Source organism: Psittacula echo, assembly GCF_963264785.1.
Source record: "Psittacula echo genome assembly, chromosome: 4".
In the NCBI taxonomy this organism is placed as follows: domain Eukaryota; kingdom Metazoa; phylum Chordata; class Aves; order Psittaciformes; family Psittacidae; genus Psittacula; species Psittacula echo.
This window is the reverse complement of record NC_137738.1, coordinates 61,373,218-61,397,498: the sequence shown is the minus strand read 5'-3', so window position 1 is coordinate 61,397,498 and position 24,281 is coordinate 61,373,218. Positions and strand designations below refer to the sequence as shown.

General features: G+C 45.5%; 1 protein-coding gene across 2 annotated transcripts in view; it reads right to left on the bottom strand.

The window, feature by feature from the left end:
• Positions 1-366: 366 nt before the first annotated feature.
• Positions 367-24,281, bottom strand: part of ATG5 (autophagy related 5) — a 107,164-nt gene continuing 83,249 nt past the window's right edge. The window contains exons 10-12 of one of the 2 annotated variants that reach the window (XR_013956551.1): positions 23,955-24,142; positions 8,560-8,776; positions 367-557 (exon numbers count right to left, since the gene is read on the bottom strand). The gene's annotated coding sequence lies outside the window, so the exon portion shown is untranslated. The remainder of the gene's footprint in view (positions 558-8,559; positions 8,777-23,954; positions 24,143-24,281) is intronic. The other variant, XR_013956552.1, reaches the window with a different exon arrangement.

The window sequence follows — 24,281 nt, the reverse complement described above, 5'->3', positions numbered from 1 at the left end:
GACACACACTTTTCCTATTATTTGCCTGTAGTGCTTTCTTGTATTTGATACAAATTTTACAAGAATTTATATGCATCAGCTTTAAGAATTGTTACTTCTCTTTACTGTTTCCCCCTTCCCTTAGACGTTTTACATGTGAATGTAGCAACAATCAACAGTGTTTTGGGGGTTTTTTTTGTCTCTCTTAAGAAAGACTCTGACCAAAGTTAACAGGCTTTTTACTTTGCTAGAACAACAAACTATCCTATGTTTACGTATTGGTTTACATCATTATTTATGTGCAAATTGTCAAATGTAAATTAAATATAAGTGTTCATTGCTTTACCGATGCTTCCCTTGTCTTCAATCTGAGAGCGGGTGTGTGGAGCCTCATTGCGGGGCGCCCTCCCCTCCCAGCCGCAAACACGCTCTGTGCCGAGGGCGATGATGTCTCCGACAACGCCGACTTCTGCCTTTGTGGGCTCCTGGTTTTCCGTGCTGGAAGGCTGCGAGAAGCCATGCCAGAGCTGAACACCCTGCTTTGTTAACTACAGCGCTCTCCTCGCCTTAGCCAGTACCTAAAAAACCAAAATGGGATGATTATTTTTTAAACCCCAAGAATTTTCAGTGTTTCAATGGAAATTCTTGACTGCTCTGTGCCTCGCAGTGATACGAGCAGGGTTCTCATTTACATTTTCCCAAGTGACTGTCATTTCTGGCCTGAAACCCTAACCACTGGGACCACAATGACACAGTCGCAATGTCAGCGTGAGACCACTTAGTCCTGTATCAACGTGGTGGGAACTGCGTTCAAAACAAATGGGGATCTGTTTTCAGTGCTCACAAAGGAGATGCGAATGTGAACGACATCCAGCAGGTCAAGCGCCCTTACGTTCCCCCACCTCAGCCAAAAAGTTACAGCAGGCCGGGATGCCCAGAAAGCTAATTCAACATTTGCTACTTCCATCATTTACTACTTCCATCATTTACTGTGAGATCGAAACCAGAGAGGCCATGTGCTGCCCTGCCCTACCTGCACGCTAAAGAAATAATGTTGCTGCTCATATTGAGACACTCAGCGCCGTATGATGTTTTAGAAGTATTTCACTGTCCTCTTAAAAAATTCATTTAAACATCTGTCTCAAGAATTTGACATACTGCCAGCACTGAGCTGTGGAGTTAAGAAAACCAGAGCACTGTTGTCATAAACGTGCCAAATGCAGCATGTTACAGTCCTGTACTCGACAGAGCTATTGCTGTAATAATGTTTTTTAAGAAAAGCAGAGGATAACCGTTACCGCCATAAATCATACTTCATTTCTTGGCAGAGCGTTGTGTTGCGCTGGAGAGTTATGTCCTGGGGACACTTGTAAGCTTTAGAAGATGTTTAATAAAACACATTACATAAAAAGACAATGCACGTTATAGATCACAGCCTCGCGAGGCCGAGCCCGGCAGCTGCTGCCTGGGTTTCTGGCAGCCCCCAGCTGCTGGAAGCTGCTGAGGGCATGTGCTGCAACCAGAAATACGGCAGGTTTCAGCCGTGGCAACAGCACCACCAGGTCAGCTAACCCTAACAGCCTCAGCAAGGTGCAGGGCAGGAAAGCTGCTCCTTTTGGATGCTGCCATAAAGTGCAGCCCTGCAAGGCCGTGCACCCCCAGCACAGAGCTGTGGGCAGACAAGCTCAATGTGTACCTTGCTGCCACCAGTGTGAAAATGTTGGGGACCAAGCATGATGTGGCCAGGAAGGCAACATGCATTTTCCCTCCGGGGCTTTGCCAGCTGAGCTGTTTTGCCACTGAACGGGGTGAATTACAGCTGAGATAGATAGACTCAAACACAGATCTAAGGATGATCCCTGGGGTGCATCAGGAGTGTGGCCAGCAGGTGGTAGAGGGAGGTGATCCTCCCTGCCTACTGGACTCTGGTGAGGCCACATCTGGAGTACCGTGTCCAGGGCTGGGCTCCTCAGTACAAGACAAGTTGCTTCTGGAGAGGGTCCAGTGGAGGGCCACAAGGATGATCAGAGTGTGGACCATCGCTCTTATGAGGAGAGATTGCAGGAGCCTGGCCCGTTTAGTCTAGAGAAGAGAAGGCTGAGCGGGGATCTCATTAATGCATATAAATATACCAAAGGCGGGTGCCAGGAACATGGTGCCAGACTTTTTTCAGTGGTGCCCAGTGACAGGACAAGGAGCAATGGCCATAAACTAAACCACAAGAGGTTTCACCTTGGACTGGATGATCCCCAGAGGTCCCTTCCACCCCCAATGATTCTGTGATTGTGTGATCCCGCCCTTCTGGCTGGTTTATAAAGCACGGTGTCTCTCACCTGAGTGCTGGGGGAGACACCGCTAATTCCTAGTGCGGCAATTACAGCCTTGAGGTCGAAAATGAAAAACGTGACTCACCGAGGGGGTATGAGCCCTTGGGTTCAAATCAGTGGCTGCCGGTGCACGGCTGCGTCCCAACATGTGCTGGGACTGCGCAGGATGCAGCCCAAAACCTTTGCTGTCGTTCAGAGGCATTATGTTAGAGCGAGGGAAATAGTTGTGGCTGTAATTAAAGGCAGCCAGGAAACACTTGGCTAATTACTGCATGAGCCAGGGCTGAGTGGATGCGGCGCGGCCGAGGAATGTGCCCGTCACGGGGCAGGTATCTGCAAAACACAGGCTGTCATGGTGGCCTAAGCAAAACTCACTGCCAGCGTCACGGAGCTGCCCTGGCAGTGAGAGGGAGGTCTCCCTCGTCCTCAGCGACTGGTTGGGGTACGCTGGCAGGGAAAGGGCAGCTGCCTGAGCTGGGATGTGCAGGCACAGATGGGAGTTTTGGTGACTTCAGCACTACCCAGTCCTACCTGAACAGCGCAGAAACATGGCTTTTTGTCAAATTCACAACCCTTCCCAAAAGCACGGGTGTTTAATTTTTCATCGGATGCTGAAGAAGGGCCAACCTGCAGCCAGCATCTGCCATTCCCATTCTCACAAGCAGCACGTGGAAGTGCAGGCAGGTAGCACATCTGCACACCCACTAAGGCCACATTCGCACTAACTGCAGTCAATGGCAGAAGGCTCAAGATGCATGACTTTGCTTTTGCTCAGTTATAAAAGAGGCTGGGGAAGATTTCCCAGCAATTCACAGTGGTGGCCAAAGGGGTGAGGAGCTGCTAATCCTCACCAAGCCACTGCTGCCTCGATGCCTGCTGCAGATGCAAGGTTGCATTCTTGCCCCATGCTAGAGGGGTCAGATGTCAATCACTTAGAGGCACATGCAAGCAGACATCACCTCCTGCTTCAAAGCTAAGCCTCCTTGCCTCCACTGTGACAGCCTGCAGCTTGGCGTAAGTTGGATGGCAGCCCTGTGCAGGAAAACCCGGTGCAGGGATGATTAGATGATGCTTTCCACCTCCAGGCAGCACAGGCTCTGCTGGCTCAGGCCATTCAGCTCTGCAAAAAGTCACCTAGGAAAGACACCTGAGAGAAAGAAGGGCTCCTGAAGTGTTGTCTCTCATCCTGCGCTGATGCAGTTGGAACTGGATGATCTTTAAGGTTCCTTCCAACCCGAACCATTCTATGAGTCTATGTCCTACCACTCACTAAAAAGTTCTCCCCGGCACCCTCTTCAAGGGCAAGGTGATGTGGCCCCATGCACCAGCCAAAGCCAGTCCCTGAACATCTGTCTCTTGGCACTTCAGAGGTACCTGCCAGCCATCACATCTGGCCACAAACTGCTGTCTGGAGCTGGGAGTTAAACAGACCGGCTGCTGTGAAAGGTAAGCCAGGTTCCAGGGGCAAGGCAAGGAGCTGCGGTCACTGGGCGGGTGTCACCTTCGCTGGGGAGGTATATATATACCCTTCCCCAAGGACCCCCACAGCTGGCAGAGGGTAATCTCTGGCACACGGCATGCATAAACTTCTGCTCCCTTTCGATGCCATGGCGTGGGGCAGAAACCCACGCCCAGATCATGGGGATGGGCAGTGCAGCTGTGTGTGGGGGGCAGAGATCGTAGAATCAGAAAAGGTTTGAGTTGGAAGGGACCTTAAAGATCATCTGCTTCCAACAGGGACACCTTCCACTACAGCGGGCTGCTCAAAGCCCGGCCTTGAACACTTGTAACATCTTGAACATCTCTAAAAAGAGACGCCTGGCTCTCAGGGGAAGGAAGACTGGCACTCAGAGCTGGTGGCCAGGCACCCTCGTGGCATGCAGGCCAGTGGCCCTTCCCTCCTCCGTGGGGAGATGGTTGGGATGCCAAACCACTTAGGTAGGTGTGACCAAATAGCCCTATTGAAGGGAGCAAAACCAGTGTGACTTCCTTATTGTGCAATGATTAATAAAGGCTTTCAGCTCCTTTTTTTCCATTAATTGTGAATAGACAAGTCCTTGATCATTTCCTTATCCAAGGACTGAGTGAGATTCCTTACAGCATTCCCGCCCAAAGTGGCTGCACTGCGCTGGGAAGAGAAGCGATTCCTGCAATATTGAAACCATGCACAGTAAAATCAAAGGCTGAGACCATTTTTCCTGGTTTGCTCACGCTGAGGACTCTGCCATGACAAAGTGATACGGGGCTTAGGATTAGGGAGACCCCAACATTCCTGCCTTATACCAGTTGTGTTCTACATGGTAAATCCTAATTTAAATGAGCAAAGCAGAGAGTAGCTTTTGGGCAGGAAGAGGAGAGTGTGGCAGGGAGCAGTCTATACGGGTTTCCTTGGATATTATAGTCTTGGTTTCCAGCTTCCCTACAGCTTTCCTATGTCAGGGCTTTCTGCCCTCTGTTCCTCTGCAAACCACAGGAAGTATTTGCTTTCCCCCACCCTTACTCTGCCTTGTGCATGATTTGCTCTTCTTGTTGGCCTCAGAGCCCCGTGCAGAAACTCTTTAGGGTTGGGTTTCTTCTGGCCACGCAGGGGCCGTGTCCCCAGGTGGGACCCAGCGAACGGGGCTGGGTGGTGTCCCCGGGAGGTCTCACTTTACCCACAGCTGGTCACGACAGAAACAAAGGTTAAAAACATCGCAGAAACTGCAACCAGGTGCGAAGGGGAGCAAGGACACGTGAAAAGTGAAAATCTGCCTGCTTCATGAGCTGTGACAAGTTAGCTGGGTGTGCAGGAGGGAGCACGCGCTGGTCTCAGTCATTCAGAGAAGGTTGTGTGTGTGTGTGTTTAATGAAACCAGCGAGTGCAGAACAGGGCTCCTTTTCTAACCTATATTGCAGCAATTTGTGCAGGTCTGTAGCTGTGGGTGTTGTGCGCTTTCTACTCTGAGTGGTAAGTTTCAGTTTGATTCTGCTCTCGAGAGCTGTGGGGACAGTTTGCACTCGCCTTATCAACACAGAATCCAATTAGCTTCACGGTGCACCCAGCCCCCTGACACTGCAAACTGGGAAAATACCCTTTAAGCACAGAAAGGTGAGTGAGGTGTTGAGCGGAGGCCTTTTTCTCACCAGATCATCCCAATTTGCCAAAACCCTCATGATCATCAGGGCAATAAGTCACCTCAAGATCCTCAACCTCAGCAGCGCCCCGACAGGCCACTGGCTGGGACCTCACTGCCCTAAACCCTGCACTACCTCCCCTCTGGCCCCTTGCAATGATGCCGCTCCACTGGGGGCTCAGCCTGGCTGCTGCAAACTGGGCAGTGCAGGAGGCACTTGCCTGTCCCCATTCCTCCTTGGGTTGGCCCTGAGAAAGCCTGGCCACGAGCCACTGACCAAAATTGTGCCCCTAATTACAGATGGCAGCAAGGGAAGGGCAGGGCAGGTGCTTCCATGGCCCTTGGGAAGCGGCTCTGGTTTGGCTCCAAAGACTCATGGTCTCATCAGTAATAGAATCATAGAATAGTTTGGGTTAGAAGGGGCCTTCATGCAGCTGATTTCTGCTTGCTAAAACCTCTCATCTTTTAGACTACACACCTATGTCCGTGCTGCCCACCCTGTGGGCAGTGACTGAGAAGCACCCTACATCCTCCATCCCTACACCTCTGACCTGGGCGGTTCCTGTGTGGCCTCCAGCCCCATGCAGCAGCCTCAGCGTTCCATCACCCTTGAGAAAAGCCTGTTCCCTGCAGAGAGACCCCACAGCAGCCTCAGCAGTTGCTGCCAAAACCTGCAGAAAAATACCACCACCAGCACCCCCAAATCTGAAGCCCCTTAGGAGGAGTTCAGCACAGTTCCCCAGGGAAGCCCAGGCTCCTCTCACCCTCCTTGTGTGCCACAATTCACTGGGAGCCTTGTTTGTAGAATACCCAAGTGTTTCTCAAATGAAGTTATGACCTACATAGCAGCTAAGAGCCATCTGCAGATTTCCTCCCTCCCTCAGATCTGGTTGAGGTTTTTAATGCCCCTCCCGACCCCGGTACAACACTCAGGAATGACTGTGGTGTTTGCTGCACAGTCACTTGTCTTGCTTGAGCTCAAAAAGGAACCCAGGTGATGAGGTGGAACAGTGGCTGCAGGTGCAAGTGTTTCAGGCTCCTGTGGGGCAGGGGCAATGTGGCACAGGCTATTCTGCTGTCTAGGGCTGGATTATCCTTATTCTGATAGCAAGCACCCCACAGAGAAACAGCTTGTGGAGTGAAGGGGAGTGCAGACTATACTGGAGTACAGAAGAAGCCCAATTTCCGTCAAGATCTCAGCTACTTGGCCAAATTAAGGAGGCCAGAAAACAAGGGCCCTCCCTGACCATCAAACCCATCCTCCTGAAGCAGCTTGCACCCCTGCAGATCTCTCTAAGAGACTTGTTAGACGTGAACATCCTAAATTTCAGTCCTTTGCTGCTGGCCTCCTGCCTGCCAACTCCCTCTGCACCCGTTAACCACGAGGGAACACCTCAGCCCCATCTGGGTATGCCTCCAAAAATACATTCAGGGATGGATGCAGCCACAGAGTTCAGATACAGATTATAATTTCCCTCAGATTTGGGGTAAGCCTGGGAATACCTATTGATGCTATTCCTAATGGCTTTTGTTGTTTGGGGATTTTTTTTAATTAATTTCAGTGTAATTGCTTAGGTCTAAACACAGCGATGTGCATCTACACAGGGGAATGCACCCAAGTTTAACCTTATCTAGGAACGGAGATTCGAAGAAAGACTTCTTTTTTCGATCTAGAAATTTCAGTACCTCCAGGCCAGAGCTCAGTTTTGCAGCAAGGACAGGGACCCAGGAGCCAAGATGGCTGGGTCTTGGCATTGGTACCTCCACTAACTGGTAGCAAGGTCTGGAACAAGTCAGTTGACCTTCCCGTACAATGCCCGACTCATTTGTAGAATAGGTGCAAGGCTTGTGCAAGTTGTGCTGTAAGACTAATATTTGTACCTTGTTTTGAGATCCTGCAGTAAGTAACAGCGCGTGTGTTTGTTGTTCATAGAGAGAACAAGTTGCTGACAGTACTATCACCTGCAGTACTGTAATATTTAGAAATCCTCACTTACGGGCTACAGCCACCCTGAACGCAACAAAAACTCTCTCTTCCCCAAGGAGCTCACAATTGAAGCACTATTAAAAACCCATAAAACCGCAGTGGCGAGGTGCAGTGCTTAAATTTCCATTTTCTCTCAGCATTTTCCCACGAGGGGATTGTATGTGAGAGCACACAACAGAGAGTCAGATCACACCCAGTTCGGTTGCTCTGGCATGCATTTGGCAATACAAGAATGACATAAATTAAAGTGAAACCTCTTCCCCTCAGCCTAAGTGAAAACGTGAAGAGTGAGGGGGGCGAGGAGGAAGGGGGGATATTGATCCATATCTACTCAACAGTCAGACCAGTGGTGTGGTGGCAACAAAAGACATGCCTTTGCTTTTTCAGTAACTAATAATCTATAGAGAACCATTTCCTTTTCTGCTGTTAAGATAACACATTCGCCACCTCAGCTGCATGCAAATAATTCATGCCTCTGCTTAACTAATTTACCTCTCCGGTGCAGACAGAAGGGCAGAAGCCTCCCACCATCGACCAACGAGCAACACTGAAAAAGGAGCCAGCTCACCCAGAACTTTCTGAGGTGTTTAAATGGTTAGAGGACAATGGCATCGAATGCTCTGCAGGGCAGTCGTGGCTCCGTGAGATTAAATGGATTATTTCTGCCGGTCCTCAGTCCTGCCTCTGACCCACATGTGGGTTGCAGGCTGGAACTGACACGATCCAAAGAAAAGCATTTGATAGCTCTGCACATAGACCACAGCTGGTCAACAACTCATCCCAGATTTAAACACGATATATTAGCTCTCATCTGTTGCCAGAAATATTACACGCTATTAAAAGCCCGGGCCCCAAGAAGTGTGCTGAAACTGAATGGGCCTTCACTCCACATCACTTGAAAACAAACAGGCATCAGGTTGGACATGCATCTGTATATGACGGAAACCTTGTTCTAATAAAAACACTGATGCTACTTTCGCTTGCTTGCATATGCACACCTCTCTCCCTGCATTAGCTCAACGCAAGCAAGGTTGCATTGTCAAGCACCAAAAAGTTATGAAATGCTATAATTAATTAAGCTTGCCTGCATTTAAGCTTCAGGAGCAGACCTTTCTCCCAGGATCACACACTGGTTTTCCCACATGACTTTTACCTTGCTCATTCCAAAAAGTGGGAGATGCTCATCCTACACGGGACAGGGCAGAGATGCCCTTCTTCTCCCATTTCCATCAGTCTGGCCTTTGTGCTCCTGCCCTGCTCTGCAGCTGGGGCTGGCTGCTCCTCAGTGCTTTCAGCTGGCCCGTCAGGAGGATGGTTGAAGGCTTCACTTGTGTCACTCAAGATCGACATGAGAGAGGGAGGTGGTATCCCTATGCACGACAGAAAAAGAAACAAAATACAGGAGTTACAAGTCAAATATTCTCTTTGGGTGCCCAGACTTTCCAGGGCAGTTTATCCCAGTTTATCCAGTGAAGTGTTACTTGACCGTAGCATAGCTCATCCTAAGCGGGAATCCTCAATGCCTTCAAACCGAGTACCTCAAAACAGAGGGCACTGTTTCACAGCCTGTGAACATTTGGGTTAAGTGACTTGCTCCCTGCTATGCATACCTCCTTGGATGAGAAAAGATGAAAAATGTGTTACCCCACTGTAGCACCCAGCTCCCTGTCCAAGGTGGCCCCTCCATCTACCCCACCACCCCTTTCAACAGAGACCACCAACAAGGTGTAGGGTTTACAGATTAGAGCTTCGTTTGGATCCAAATGCCAAAGGCCATGGGATAAGCTAATGTGCATCCTGTAAAGACCACAATGTTACGCACGTCCGTAGTGGCCTGACTCAGCCTTGCTAATTCTGGCTTTTCTCAAGCTCCTAGTGCCCAAGTTCGCCACCTTGGTACTGTTCTCACAGGCTGCCTGGGCAGGCTCCTGGGTTTTGGAAAGTACACTCATCATGGAGATTTGTCCCACTCCATCACTGGCCTGCGGTATTCAAGTACAATGCAGCAGGATTGGCATTTTTCATGGATCAGACTACCAGCACTGCTGGCTGCGGCACTGCTGCCAAAACCAGCCTATTACCTGTTATGTACACTAGCATGGGTGAGTGGTGAGCCCCATGCTCTTTCTCTCCATCCCTGTTACCTTTCTCATTCTCTTCTACCCTGTGACCAGCTCCATCCTCTCACCTTCTCTATGAGCATCCCTGGAACTCCTGGCTCCCTGCCGGTGCTGCTAGCCCTACCAGCATGCTGGCCATGGGGGAAGGTGGCCACTCGCTTCTTCACTCTTCCCAGAGGGAGATTTCCTGGTGGAGGGAAGCAGTCAGATGCCGCCTTTTCTTTGGAAAACCTGGTGCCTCCTAAGCAAGGGCACAACACAACTAAGGGCAAGGGTGAGGTGAAACACTAAGAGAAAAAAAAAAGAGAAGGTAGAACATCTTTTCACAGTGTGTAGATGCAAAGTGAAACTATTTTGACAGATTCAGCTCTCCCATGTTGAAAGGCCCAGAGTTTCTCATCTCTGACTTTACTGTGAGGCATGAAATTTCACCATGACTTGACAAACTATAACACCCACAATGCTTTGTGGCTCCTCAGAATACTGCTGTTACCTTGGCAATGCTCACCTTCAGTGTTCTGCTGGGTTGATATTGCCAAATTACTCCCTTTTTTAGGGTTTTCCTTATTTTGACTCATCCTGCTTTGCTAGTACTTCTCCCTGGAGCTGAAAATGCAGTGATGTGGGGCTGGTGCTCTTAGCACACTGACATCTCCACGGCTGGATACAGGCAGCCAGAGAAGAAAATCTACTACTGGGCTCACACTAGCAGTGTCCCTTCTACTGGCAAGTGATCACCACCAGCTTTCTCATAGATGTGGGGAAAATTGCTGAGCTGCTGATGTATAGAAGAGCCATTTGCCTTCAGCCTCCTCACAGAGACCCGCCTAGCTCAGCAGAGGGCAGACCCAGCTTGGCAGCCTGATTTTGGACAGTCTTCATCTACAGTCCATGTAGCGGACATTTAAATCAATCATTTTAAATGAAAAGAACTGTGTTTAAACCTGATCTCATGAAAGCTCAGCCACGTGCTTTGCTTACTGAGGTTAGCTCAGAGGAATAGTAATTCTGTATCTTTGAAAAGATGCAGCGGTTTTGCTCTATTCTGTTTAGTTAAAGAACAATCTAGCCACAGAGATGAAGGAATCGGGAAATGTTTCAGTCTGGATCGAGCATCTTCCAAAAGGAAATGGTCTCTCTCAATGAAGTTGCAGAAGGGTTCAAAGGGGTGGATGACACTGAGCAGTTTGTATCACACAAGGAAACGATCTAGGACTAAAAATCTATTATTCTGGGATTACTGTATGAATCTTCCTCTTAGCATTATGAAAGGTTTCTGTTTCCCTGTCAACAGATAATCTTCTACAATGTTGCCTAAATGCGGAGTACCTCATCCACTCATTGTCACCATTGTCGCACCCTTTGATTTAGGGGAGATAAAATGACAGGCCAAAAATGAGGTAGTAGGTGATTGTACCACCTGTGGAATATTCATGCCTAATATGCTGTTAGTTAGCATTGATACTCAGGTACTCAAGATATGTTTCCTGCTTATTTCTCCTTCCCCCTTAAAGCAATTTCTCATTTATTGTTTCTGTATCACCTTGGTCAGTTTTGGCATTGACACACGTAGGAGCCTCTATATGCTCTGCCCTGCTTCAGGGATAACTATCATAACTTTCTAGAATGGTTTTGAAAAGCCAGGAATGAGGAAGAACAAAAAAACAAAAGACAAATTCAATGCTTTGGAGACCTTTTGTCCTAGTACACATGGGAATTAAATTGTGTTTGTCTCCTCCCCCTGCTTTAAAAACATCATGTAGAGCACACCCCTCTTCAAGCTCTCTTGCAGCTTTTAAAACATAGAGAGCAAATGGCAAATTTACCTTTCATCTACTTTTGAAACGTAAGTTAGGCCTTATTGGTAACAAGTGAAATCAAACTGGTTGTTGCTGTTTAACTTCTCTGTGCTATTTCCTCACATGAATTAGTCATGATCAACTCTACTTGGCAGCTGTCCTTACAAAAAACAGAACAGAAAGAAGGGTTAAGCACTCCCATACAATTTACCCAATAAATTTGTCATACCCCTTATATAGAGCTGTCCCGCCAGTTCTGCCTGTTCCCTAACATATCTGGCAGTTTGAACAATGTTCGCAATATTTGAGCAATTAGGCATTCCAAGTGGAAAGGTTAATATACCTTACCCTCAAATGCAGGGTGTGTTTTGTCTTGTGCCTCCAACCATCCTTGATGAGCACCGATTGCACAACAGCCATGAAGTAGGAAGGTCTTCTTTCAATTTCAGTATGGCCTAGATTGTTTTGGTTTAGCAAAAGGCCTGTAGTCCAACGGCTAGGATGGGACAAATACACCTTGACTTGAGCGATATTGAGGGAGATTGCAAAGGGGGAACTTCATTGCTGTTACCACTTTCTGAGTGGTAAATGCTTTGGTCACACTGACATTAGTGCAAAGCCAGGTAAAAGAGAACCTATCAAAGAAAGTCCTTTCATGGAGGTGGGAGTAGGGCTGGTCAAGGAGATGTGAGATTTGCTGTTTATTTCCCCCTCTTTTGCTTGATCAGCATCGAGATCTCGGTTTTGGTTTTGGCCAGTTCTCGAAGACAGGTCTGTCTTTGTGGTCCAAGGCTGGTGGGAAGCCCTGGGCAGGAGAAGCCCTGCAGCCTTGTGCTGGGTGGGACCTGGAAGACCGCGGTCCACCAGGACAGGGATGGCACCGCCTCCCAAGCCAGCCACCCCGAGAGGTGACATCCCCAGCCCAAACCGCCGCTGAGGTTGGAGAGCAAGCGCGAATTGCAAACAAGAGCCCCACAGAGGAGCGCCCTAGGTCACCAGGAGGCCAGCAGCTGCCGGACTGGCTGCCGCAGCCCTCCTCCACCGGCACACCCAGCGGCCAGCCTGCCCGCCCTGCCCACAGGGATGCTTGGCTACGTAGTCAGAACATGGCTTAAGTAAGAAAAAACGCACCTCAGCAGCAGAGGGAAGCTTTGCAGGTCAGGTACCACCGCAGCTGCCCTTCCACCCCAAGCCTTAACAGGAGGGCTGGAGCACTGGTGAACGAAGGAGGTCAGGTCTGAGATGCCTGGCTGCCCCCTCACATGACACCCCAGTGGGTCTGAAAGACCCAACCTGTGCCTAGGTGCTCCTGCAAGGACCCCCCCACCTCACCATGGTCTCTTATGCAGCAGCCCAACACTGGTAAAAGCTGCTGAGAATTGGGCACTTGGCCTCTCCACTTGTGGCTGGTGGTATTTCCCTGGCTGGGGTGATGTTGATGTTCGTAATGAAGCTTTGGCAGTGAAAGAGGGACATGTTGTAGCCATTAGCAGACTTTGCATTTAGAATTTATCTGAGAAAAGGACAAAGGATAACTCGAGGGGGGTTTTGTGCAAGTTCGGGTCTACATTTTCCCTTTAAATACCAAGTCCTGGTCTTCACCATTCATTGTCTTCCTCTGACCCAGAAAAACTTGATCGTGAAAATAATGTTAGTTAGAAAATAATGGAACTGATAAGTCATTGCAGGCACATGTGTGTCTCATTATACATCAGTTCGGTTTCACTATATATTTTACACTATGTAACATAAATTTCACTATGCGCCACAAGTATTTCAATATGTGATAGTCAGAAAGTGGCAGTTACACTAAAAGTTTCAGTATGTGGTAGGATATTTCAAATACTATAAATTCTCCTTTTAAATGAAATGCCTTGTGTAGATTAGTAAGAAATGCAGTTGGTTTAGTTTACCCAATGTGGTTTTCTTTCAGAACAGTATTTAGTGCTGTGCTGTTCAATTGCCATGTTTATTTTAATCATGCATATTAATGGATGATTAAGTGAAAATTCATTAAACATATGCCACACACGACTCAGGCAACCCAAGGTCCGTTTCTTAGATCTTTTATCTCAACTTAGACCATATTAATAAACACACTGTATTTACAGAGCCTGTCTTAATCAATGAAATAAGCTTCCTGTGTGAGGCTTGTTATTAGCTGGGTTTTTAAAAATGAGTTCTCTTTTAGCAAGTAAAATTTGAGGGACCTGATAATCCCCGTTATGGATGAGTTGTTAAAGCAACAAGCATGTATACCAAGGGTCTGCACTGAATCGTCATTTATTATAGACGATCACTGTTTCAGACGCAGTCAGCAGCAGAGGACTCTGTACTGCCAGCACTGCAGTTCTAATCGTGGCTTTGATCAGTTGACCATGCAAGTACCATGTTGATCAGGCCTTTTGCTAGCAAACGCTGTCCCAGTTTCTGAAAAGAGGTATTCGCCATGATGCTACTAGACCAAAAAGCTCTGTCATGTGTTAGAGTTACCGGGTCATCATGTTTTCACAGGCAACGTCCTTCAGCAGCACAGGGTACGGATTACCTTTGAAAGATATTTGCCATGAAACAAGAGCATATCAAAACTAATCATATGTCTTAGTAAAGCCAAAGCACATCTGCAGCAAGCAAGGACCATCTCCTGCAACATCAGTCAAAGCTATACTAACACTTCCAGACTGGTGCAGCAAAGCAATTTCCCATATCCAGTACCTACTATCAGAAATGCAGAAAGAAGAAAACATCACTCTACGTTTTGGTTATGAGTCTTCCTTCATTCTCATCTCCTCTAAACACAAGTGACACCAAGAACAACTCCATGCAAAGTTCTACTTTATGCAAAGAACAGCCTCAGCAGAGAGCACAGGACAATGCTGAACTGCAGCCCAAGAGAGAAACATCAGCCATGAAACATCAGAGCAGTTACCTCTGCTCTGGTTTCTGCCCCTCAAGATGATAGATACATTTTCAATGGATGATTTCAAAATGCTAATGACCTGTACTGAAGTTCAGTGTTAAAGCCTCATCTACCCCATCTTGCATTCAGAAGACACGGATGACCCTGTACTGGTGTGACTCTGGCAAGCCACTTACTGAGTTACAAAGGCCCTGGATTAATTAGAAACTGGGTCTCTTCATGTAACTCCTTGCCCCATCGCAGGCCTAGCAGACCTCACTGGATCCCTGCCAAATAGTTCAAGTACCTATTAACCAAAGGAAAGGTAAAGAGCTTGGGTTATAACGTGCTGGATTTCAGCCCAGCAGTTTCAAATCTCCTAACCCGCAAGAGCAGCTTATCTATGTTTGGATGTCAAAGACCTCAGCAAAGCCCTGTTAACAGGTGCTCACTGGCACAGACTCAAACGGATGGCACTTTGGGTTACAGCGATTCCTTGGCTTCTCACAAGTGGGGCAAAGGGGCTACCAAAGCAGGCAGTGACACACTTGGGGCTGGCCTGAGCCTGCTTATGCTAATTTATTTGGCAAAATCTGTCCCCAAGAGTGCTTCTTCAGCTCAAGGAGCCGGAACCAGATGCATCCAGTATAAACGCTGGCTGCCCTACTCTTCCACAATTTAAAACTCAGACCCACAGTACTCCTTGTTTGTAGTCTCTACCTACCATAAGAAACAAATTCTGCTTCAGACACACCGCAAAGCAAAGGTCATAAGCTGCGTCAAATGTTTCCCAGGGACTGGGTTGAAGGAAACGGGAATGTTTGTGCCAGATGTGAGGCACGAGGATAGTCTGGAGAGCAGCGGTTGCTGCTTTTGTTCCAGACAGGAGCTGGAACCTTGAACCATCCTGAAACCTTGAACCATGAATGTCCCCATGTGCTTTCTCCATGGCAGCTTGAGCAGCCCTGCCGTTGGCCAGAGTGTCCCTGTGTTAAGACTGGACAAAATGTGGCTCGTCTCCATTCAGTAGGATATCTGGGAGGAAATAAAAGTAATGGTTTTAAGTGCATGTCTGCTTTCCTGCATGGCCAAACCTGAGCTGTTCCTGCTCAAGAAAAGAAGTGACAGCAGTGCAAACTCTCCCATATTCACTTACTCCCATGTTAGATCTGGTCCAAGATATATACAAAGCAATGTATTTATGCCCTAGATTCCATTGCCAATACTGCCAACAAAAGCTAAATTACAGTGATTTTCCTGTAGTCAGACTGCTAGTCCAACAAGTTTTTGAAGGAGGGAAATATATTACACACATCCTCCAAGTCCCCTCCTAAGCACTGTCAGGCTATAATTTTAGCTTACTCTTATTAGTGATCATGTATAATTGATGTTGAGCCATCCTTTAGCCATCATGAAAGTTACATTATCTAAGCTGTTGCATTACTTTCACTAACTCATCTTGTCCAAAGTTTTTAGTATTTCCTGACTGAAAAGGCAGAACAGCAACAAAAGTTCACAAAATATATACCAAGTCATTTATCAAATCCAAACCTTTCATCTGGCCCAATTAAGTTTCACTTGTAGGCTAAACCACATAATTTCAGGAAAAGAAATTGCAGCACAGCTCGCAGTGTTGGCTGTTGTGATTTCAGAAGCAGCTGGCATTGGCTTGAAGACAGCAGTTTCATGTGTACTAATGACATTTAACAAAGGACTTCTCCATCTTTGCTGACTAAAGAAGTAGGACCATTCGTAGTGTGTAATTAAGCTGTTGAGTTTCCGTTGTTTTGAATGTGACCTACCTTTTTTCCTCTTTACTCAGCTATGGCTAAAGCTAATATCTGTTCATCAAAATCCTTCTGTTTTGAATCAGTGTATCTCCACCTATGCAAATTTGAGAGGGGAAATGCTCACAACGCAGTTCATATCCCTGACAGCTGAAACATTCCCATGGAACATCTCTGCCATGTTCACATTTTATGGACCTTTCTCTGTTTGAAGTCAACTTCTACAGGTTTTCAGACAGAAAAATTTCATCAGCCTCATTTCCTCCAGCTTCAGCAGCAAAACATCAGCACGCAACAGGCAAGAACCTTTCAAAGTGACACCTTAAAGAGAAAAACCTGATAAAAAGGTTGTTTTTTGTCTTGGCATGGTGTGAAAACTTTCCACATCAGCAGCTTCCTGCATTCTTTTCTGTTGATTTTCTTCAAATAAACCTTTCTGCCTTTTTTTAAAAGAACAAATATTGGTGCTTCTTTTAGCTCTGATTCATAACAACTGAAGATTTCAACAACATACCACGCAAACAGGATTCTGCTGATCTTATGGAAGGAAAAAGACAAGTTACACCAAATCTTCTCATTCTTTGTTGCAAGTCTCTGCCTCTAAACAATGTTCTCTTGGGACAGTGGGAGCAGCTTTGCTTCTCTGGTGAGATTACTTGAGACCTTTGATGGAAAAAGGCCTTTACTTGATGTTCGCACTGTGACTTTCAGGTTGAAAGACATAAAATAACTGCAAAACTCAGCATTTCCCTATATGGACAGGAGCTGGGGTTTGCAATATTGTTCACAAAGATGGCAAAACCCCCCCAAGCTTTCATTTGCAAATGCTCCACAAATACAGACAAAAGCCAGGAAGGAGACTCAGCGATCACGTTTGTATCTTAAACAAGATGGTCAAAATGAAAGGAAACAGGTTGTTGATGCTGTGAGACCTCCTCTGCATTAGCATATAGTGCACTTTATTTAAATGCAAAATTAGTGCATTTTACCTGCTGGACAACTGCAGAAAATGAACAAATTGCTTGTTTAATGCTGGATTTCTATACCTAGATATCTGCTGGTTCCCATTTCCCATAAGCACAGGATAACACTGAGGATAACACAGATTTTGTTCTATCCTTGTAAGAGAAAACAGCAGTCAAAAAGAGTGCAGCACAAAAAAGTGTATGTAATTAGCAGCTGCTTTTTGAAGTTGGCATATCTAATAATTTTCTCATGTTTGGGGTTTGCTGGGTTTTTTGTTTTTGTTTTTTCTTTTAATTTTTAAATTTTAACATCCTATTATTTCCACAGAGCTGGCACATCCAAAGAACTGGAGAGGAACAGATCAAATCCACATAACTTCTTACATATGGAAGCATCAGAAGAGGCTGCAATCCCAGGATGTGTTTAGGAAACTGAAGAGCTGGGGAAGGTTTCTGCTACATGGGGGTTGTGCCTGAGATGAAGCACTCAGGCACAGCCTTGGGAAGGACATTGCTCACAAGGCACAAACCAGTGCTGGTGTAAAGGAACCTCACTGGTCCGGACAAACCTCAGATCATCACAGCCCATGTGAAAACCAAGCATTAAGAGTACTCCAAATTATTTCTCAATAAGTGCCATCACAGAGCAGGTTCACACCTTCCCTGGAAGCTGACATTTGGCATTTACATTTATCCCTCAACCGTCTCTGTGGACATAATGAGAAACACCAAAATAAAACTCAGGAATCAAGTCAGATCCTCTTTGCACTCCAGCGAGGCGCATCCTAAACCCTGGGTGGCAGGACAGGGAAGCCATGCTGCCTTTTTCCTGTTCAGATAGCAATACCCCAGAGCACACTGAAAGCAATTATTTCCATCTGCCACATGCAACCTAGAAACCTGAAAATTGTTCTGCTAGTAGAAAACGAATACACCAGTGAGTAACCAGAAGCAACCTACTGCTTTCTTTCAAGAATGGCCACAATGTTCTGGACATGCCACCACTGTAGTTCACTGTTCTGCTATGGTAAGGTTTGCTGCTGGTCTCCAGACCAAGCAGTGCAACAAGCAGAGGTGGTAAAGAACAGAAGTACATAAAATGCTGACCTACTGCAGAAATTACTCTTTCCTTTCAGTCTGCATTTGAAAAGTATTAGACTAGTCATTTGTGCCCCTTCTTTTGAGGAAAAGCTGATAATGATCCGGTCAACTACTTGCAGAAAGACAACTGCTTTGAGATTATGAAGTTCTTTGTGCAAACAGCCACTATCTGTCATAAAAAGAAATTCCAGTACAAATGTGTAGGATTTCAGCAGGTACAAACATCGATTTCAATAGTGCAGTTGCCATAGTTTAGCCCATAAAATGCCCAGATATTTAGCTGGTCACTGATATTAAGATTATTGGCCACTATGAACAAGAGCAGAGATGTCATTCTATCAGTACACCAGCACTGCTCCCCGTTCCTATATATCTGACTTTGAAGCTGCTGCATCCATATGTCTGTACTATCCAACAGGAGCACAGCGCTGGGTGGGGAGGAGAAGGGAAAGGGAAACTAGCTGTAGGCATCATTTCTATAGCCATTTAAGCCCTAACTATTTGATAAAACAAGGACAAGTTCAGTATCTTTATAATCAACTTGTGCAAAACACTCCAGGAAAAGCAAAGCTTTATTATCTGAAGGCACAACTTAACCTTCTCAGAACATTAACAATTTTCTCCTTAACCATAAACACAGGACTAGAGAGACCCATCTCTGCATTTCATACTAAACAGATTCCCAATCATTATAAACTACTGCGAAATATGCATGCTAAAGAGGGAAACAGATGACCTTCCTTCAAATGGCATGGATGAAGTCTGGTACCTGGCTGTTACACCATGACACTGGCTCTCTATACCCAGGCACACTGGATGCACCCAAATTGTTGATCACCCAATCTACATGGTGTGACCAGGTCATCCTCAGCAGTTAAGACAGTCCCATGCCCAGAAGATGAGCTGAGATTGAGTTACCTGGCAAAGAGCAAGTTGCAGGCTTAGCAGGACTAGCAGAATTTTAAATGAAAGATGAGCCCACACGCTGTTAAGGGAAGAGTCTCAGTAGCAAATGCATAAAGCAAAGCTCTCATGTTTGCTAGAAAAGAGATTTTAACTGAGAAAAAATCTGCAGTTACTAAACTTGTCAGAGTATTCCCCATTAATTTCTCAATAACTGAGAAGTAGGCTGGCTAGAAGCAGACAGGCTATGCAGCCACTCTCCTATTGTTAAAATAATTGGGATGTCTCAAGATTCTCAATTGAGATAAACCAACTCTTGTGGTCTGATCTTGTTGAAATATTTTGGATATTCTTGGTTTCTGACAGTCCAAGGAATTCCATTATTTTGTTTGACAAAAGAGGCAAAATGAGTAGATCTGCAGGATGAATCCCCACATAATCATCCTCTGAGTCAGATCAAACAGGAGCTCTGTCTCAGATTGCACTATTCATCCCACCCCCTTCTTATTTACTGGGAGCTGCATTTGCCAGACACAATATTTTCCAGAGGGAAAGTAAGATCCAGAACCTAAAATACCAGGAATGATGCCTCCCCCTAACCATACATGCTATGCTCAGCCTTATCAAAGCAGTCAAGAAAATCTGAGGGTGCTGCCCTGGGTTGGTTCAAATTAAGCCAGCCAAGCAAAAGATTTCTTAAATTTTATTTATGAGATGTGAAAAAGTTGCCTTCTTCTCTCCAAACCAGAGTGCTAAATACCAGAGACACTGGGAAAGGGGCGCCTCTATTATTCAAAAAATATTTGTGTGCTTTGGGTAGATTAATTGCATTTAGCATTTTGGTTAAACACACAAACAAGCACAGCTTTTTGTTGTTGCTTCAAATGAAGCCAGAGAGAGAACAAAAGGCATTCAACTGAACCAATTTAGGTTTATAAACATATTAATTTTAAGAGCGCTATGTGTACACTTAATATGAATTTAAAGCAGTCAACCTTTGCAGTACAATGCCCAGTTTCACTGCATCCAAATAATCCATAAATCCAGATGCAAGTTGTCATAGACACTTCTTTGGAGAGCTTGCAAAGTTAAAAGTCAATGTTTCCTATTAATTAATAATTGTTTTCGGCTGCTTTGGCAAGTGATTAAAACAAAGTGTCTGCCTTTAATGTTACAGTATGAAAGTTTTCTTCTTTAGAGGCCTCAATGCCAAGTGGGAATTACCTCATTTGCAGGAAGGTGTCATACATGATTGCTTGGAACATTTGTGAGCAAGTAAGATGAACAGATACTGTACCTGCCAGTGCAACAATTTCCATACCGTGTCCATTAAAATTACCCACCAAGCACTTTCAGAAGAACATCAGCTGAGATAATTAAAACAATGCTTCTCATGTTAATGGAGTACCATGCTATGAAAGAGTCATCCCATAAAGAAACCATATGGGCTGTGCATCATTTACCAAACTTGTGAATTCAATATCTCATGCCCTTTAAACTTTGCACTGCAAAGCATGATAGCACCTGTCCCTTCTGAGCTCCAATCCATCACCAAGATATTACTGACAGGCTTGCTCGATGTATCAGCAGATGGCTCAACATAACCACAGTTCTGACCAGTGCCTGCTCCACTGCAGGATTAAACTCAGCTTTGAGAAGAACCTGTTGCCATAAGTAGTCTTCTAAACACTGTCTTTTATTCCCAAACTTCTACCAATTCCTTCCCCCAGTAAAACTGAAATAACAGTTCTCCTGGAGGTCGAATTTCCACATCCCTGCAGAGGAAGGACAGCAGACTTCACAGCAGAAGCTGAGAAACACTGCTTGCAAAGCAGCAGTAACATCCATAGCTATCTTCCCTATCTGAACATCACACAAACCACTGGGAAACCTTTCTCTTCTGCTGTATCAAGAAGCTTGCAAAGTGATGAAAAGTGCAAGATTTGAGCTCTGCTTTTTCTGGTGTATCATGGGAGTTGCTGCGAACTCTTCCTAGCTCTTGGCTTCTCCCTCTAGTTTTAAAAACGTTAAGGATGTTCTTCTTTTGTTGAGGTAGGATTGTTTTCAGACTAAATAGACAGGCAAACAGTGACCCACTCAGCAGAGAGCCAGCACAAGCAGAAGCAGCCTCTTGTTCTTGTGATCCTATTTGCTATTGCAAAATAAACTCAAATAATTCTCAAGAAAGTTCCAGCCACACCATTCACACTTTGTATCTCATTGCATAGCAAAATTAAATAAAAATCCCAGCTACTGACTTGCTTCAAACAATTAGCGGCAATGCTAGTCAGCAAAGTGATCCCTGTCCTAAGGTTACTTCAGCTCCAAGAAAACCCTCTTTAATATAAATAACAAAATCCCTCAGGAGAAATCCTGCAGGTAAAGATGAACACTCAGATTCATTACTATCAGATCAAGATGCACATGTGGTTACAGAGCACGCAGCAAATCCACAGTAATTATTCATCCTCACGTTCTCCCTCATCAGCCAATGCCAGAGAAAGCACCCTGCTGCTCTCAGAGACGCAAGCAACCTGTTTACCCTGGGACAACAAGAAGTAAAAGTTCCCTTTCTTGAGGCAGCTGTGAAAAGCTCACACCCTTGTTTATAATGTGGCAACTGTGGCACATGCCCATACATTAAGATGTTAAAGATCTTCTCCTTTATTGATGGTATCCACATTCATTTCAGTGTAGTGCCTCACAGCATGTTACGATCAAAGCAGAACACCAAAATATGTTACAGCTCATTTCAAGCAGATAATATATTAAAGATGAAGAATACATTTTTATCCTATCCAGACCATACCTTGCAGCAAAGGCCTACTTGCTGATGCTGCACACTCAATGCCTTTGATTATTTTAGCATCTTTCAATGATCAAGAATAAGCTCCTTTTAAAGAATAAATAAGCTCCTCTTTTTTTTTTCTCAAACCCTCAAGCTTCCTGATACTATCAAATGCCATTCTGGAATAGGAGCTGCATGTGGTTTTGAAGCACTGTTAATTGCCTGCAGTGACACAAGCAAGGATTCACTTGGGTGCAGGCAGGGGAAGGGGAGTTGTGCAAGAGGCCTCTCCCATACGCAATCACACAATCTTGATTGGGTTTGCTTTTAGCAAAAAAAAAAAAAAAAAAAAAAAAGAACAGGAAAAAAAAAACCAGAAAGCAAGTTACACAGAGGCAGCAAATGTGAACAAAAGTAGGTATCAGCCTTCGTGGATCCTTCCATTTACTTGAGTGCCAGTTCTTAAGGGAATTTAATCTATGCCTCATGTTATCTTCCTGGAAGCTTGCATGGTTATCCCAGACCAAGCCTCTGTTAGAAATGGGGCTCATAAACTTGGAAGACCTAAATTTCAGAGCCCCCTGAGATGACAGCTAAAGAATTAATTGTTATGCCCAGTAGCTACAGTTCACTCGCTTCGTTGTTCAAAGCATGCAGTAAATAAAGCAAGGGCTGCATTATGGAAACTGTGGCATCTAGTTTGGGGGAGGAGGAAGAGAAAAGTGCAAGTAGATAGGCTTTGCAGAACTGAAATATTTTTCCCCATGCCCCAGAAAGATACCAAACCCAGTGTGATTTATGAAGGCCGGAGGGGATACAACTCCTGCTGCACCTCCCCAAGGAAGTCAATCGCAGCAGAAGCCACGAATGCATTCAAGTTTCAGTAAGAGATAAAATAAAGACCGCAAAGTTCCTCTTATTGGCATATTAATTAAAACCACACAATATATTTCAAGGAAATTGTAAGCTGACCCATTAGGGTTGTGTCTTCTTACCATGGGAATAATTGAATGCACAACCAGAAGTAGGGCATCAACTAATTTCACTAAAAACTGACATTATGGTTTTTCAGTGAAGGACATTTGGGCAATAAATTAAGCTGGGTGGTTTTTTGTTGGTTTTTTTTTTTTTCCTTTTTTTGTTAAATTGCCATTATGGCCATTGTTCCAGTGAGCTTCTCAACAGCTCTCAAGTATAAATTTATATACAATAAAACAAAACTGGATGGTTTCTGTAAGGGAGCAGATCCTCCCGACTGGCAGAGAAACGTCTCGGGTGGTTCAACAGAACCACACCTCAGCAGAAAGGTAAAATCCTTGTGTGTCTTCCTATTGAAAGGTGCCAAGATGTAAAGTGCAGAAATACTGATGATTAAAAATGACACATCCTCTTACTAGCGCCTGTACAGCCTGATTCTGAATAGCGACATGTTTTTCTACAACTAAACCCAATATAATGGAATCTTATTCTGACTGGAAAATGAAACAGAAAAGGCTTGTGACCCAAACTGGGTTTGGTATTTATTACACATGTTGAAAATGTATTCTGCCATCTGTATGAAACATTCATACCAGTACAAAGTAAAACTTCAGAACCGTGAAATAGTAATTTTCATGATACAAAGGTCCTCAAGTGACACCATCACTTATTCCCTGAATAAAAAAGCAATTCCAATGATTCAGTTTTCCACAACAACAAGAAGCGCCTGCGTAGACCCTGCCACCATTTTGTGCAGGGCCTCCCGATTCCTCTGCTGCAGAGGAAGAAGCTCTGAAACAATTTTTGTAAAGAAAAGCCTTCTTAGGCAACGTGCTAAAACTATGCAGTTAAATACACCCGCTCTAGTGATGGGTACTGCTGGCTCCACGGAGAAGGCGGCTACAGCAGATGGTGACACCAGGGGTGCCAGACGTTTCACTTTGCAGATGAAAGCCAGTACACCACCACATTCATGGAAAGGACGGAAAGGAAACCCCAAGGTGGGAGCTGCAAAATGATGACTGAACAAGAAACCTGGGTGAGATTCAAGAATCCAACTCTGTCATTTCACTCCCCATGAAGTATTTTTCTCTCAAGCCCCACCTTCACTGTTTTTTAACTCATTTCCCCCTCCCTTCCTCCACACCTTTCTCTCACTTTCTTCCTACAGGGCTAGCCAGTTTGTGGTAACAGAAGTGAACTCACACCTCGGATGCTGAAGGAGAAGCTGTGCCAGAAGTGTCACGGAGTGCTCCAGAGATGGGGATTTGAGTCACACTTGCTGTACGGTTACTGATAGCAAGCCTCCAAGGGAGAGACGGGCGGTGGAAAGCAAGGAATGGGTTCAACCTCATCTCTTGTCAGCTGAGGTCAAGGATTAGCTAAAAATGAGGAGCTGTGAATTAAAGAAGAGTTTGGAGTAAGTGACAGAACTCATATGATAAAATTGTCCTAGTGAAAACAGTGAACAAGCTGCATAACTTCCTGGGTCATGCTGGCACTTCAGGGCTTGAGGGCCACTCCTGCAGCCTGAT